Consider the following 2,024-nt stretch of genomic DNA (forward strand, 5'->3'; position numbering starts at 1 on the left):
TGCTCTCGAAGCATATATTTTCTATAAATGATTCTTTAAAAGAGAGGTATTATGATTACTTTAATCGTGAAATTACTCATCAGGATAAAAGTTGGGTTCCGCACAAATCATGCAAATCTTGTGTGGAAGTCTTAAGATCATGGTATATTGGTAAACCAAAATATTTCCATTTCAGCACACCGATGATCTGGCGAGAACCAAAGAGTCACGATGAGTGCTATTTCTGCTTATGCAATGTATTTGGTTACAATAGTACGAATAAAAATTTTATAAAATATCCGGATTTATCATCCGTAACAAAGCCGACTCCAAGATCCTCTATGGATCCACTACCTGTTTCTCAAAAGTCAGGAACATCTCAGACAAATTTTCAATATGAGGAACAAGCTATTAATGAGGATAACAATGTTATGTACGATTTAGATAGTTTAGAGACGACTCCGCGGTTGTACGATCAAGCTGCACTGAACGATTTAGTCAGGGATTTAGATCTATCGAAAGAAAAAGCTGAACTTTTAGGCTCTAGATTGAAAGAGCGTAATCTTCTTCTTCCAAAAACATCCTTTTCGTGGTATAGGTCCCGCGAGAAAGAGTTTTCACGGTTTTTCACCGAAGAAGATTCTTTAGTATTTTGTAAAGCTCTAGATTGAAAGAGCGTAATTTTCTTCTAAAAACATCCTTTTCGTGGTATAGGGCCCGCGAGAAAAAGTTTTCACGGTTTTTCACCGAAGAGGATTCTTTAGTATTTTGTAACGATGTCTCGGGTTTGTTGGATAAATACGGAATTAAGTTTAACAGTGCGGATTGGAGATTTTTCATAGATTCCTCGAAAAGAAGCTTAAAAGGTGTGCTTTTGCATAATGGTAATAGGTATACGTCTATTCCCATTGTTTATTCAACGCATCTGAAGGAGTCGTACACCAATATGAATTTGGTTTTTCAGTCAATACGGTATGATGAACATAAATGGAAAGTTTGTGGTGATTTAAAAGCTATTGGAATGATTCTTGGACAACAAACAGGTTATACTAAATTCCCATGCTTTATATGCAAGTGGGACAGCAGAGCGAAAGACCTACACTGGATAAAAAAAGATTGGCCATTAAGAGAAAAACTAGAAATAGGTTCGCATAATATTACTCAGCAACCGCTGATCGACCGAAACAATGTTCTGTTGCCTCCCCTGCATATAAAGCTTGGGCTAATGAAGCAGTTTGTAAAAGCACTGGACCGAGAGAGTAACTGTTTTCGATATCTGCAACAACAGTTTCCATCTTTAAGTGAAGCGAAAATTAAAGAAGGTATTTTTGTTGGTCCAGATATTAGAAAACTAATGAAGGATGAACATTTTGCGGAAACAATGACCGTCAATGAGAAAAATGCATGGTTAAGTTTCAAAGCAGTCATTAAAGGATTCTTAGGGAATCGAAAGGAAGCTAATTACAAAGATCTAGTTGAGACCATACTGGATAATTTCAAAAAATTAGGTTGTAACATGAGTGTAAAACTGCATTTTCTTTATTCTCATTTGGACTTTTTCCCCGCAAATCTGGGAGAAATCAGTGAAGAACAAGGGGAAAGATTCCATCAAGATATGAAGGAGATTGAAAGAAGATCAAGGCAGGTGGAATTCAGCAATGTTAGGTGATTACTGCTGGAGTTTGAAACGTGATGAGAAAAACGCATCACACAAACGACATTGTAATTCACGTAGTTTTGATACAAAAAGAAAAAGATTTCATAAATCATTGTAAAAGCAACTTAACTGGCAGGGGAGTCATCCACCTTGCCTTCATTGGCCGGGGAGTCATCCACCTTGCCTTCATTGGCCGGGGAGTCACCTTTGCCTTACAGATTAGGCGTCTACGAGATACAATTTATCGAAATTCGAATTGCTATATCTCCGGAAAAAAAATCGCTTTGGAACGGTCCAAAATGGATTTTGAAGGGGCTGTATAGTAGTAAATGATACCATCGATGGATTAGACGACAAAAATTTTATCAATTTTTAATTGAATTTCAAA

Source organism: Trachymyrmex cornetzi, unplaced genomic scaffold (assembly GCF_001594075.2).
Source record: "Trachymyrmex cornetzi isolate Tcor2-1 unplaced genomic scaffold, Tcor1.1 scaffold1383, whole genome shotgun sequence".
Taxonomy (NCBI): Eukaryota; Metazoa; Arthropoda; class Insecta; order Hymenoptera; family Formicidae; genus Trachymyrmex; species Trachymyrmex cornetzi.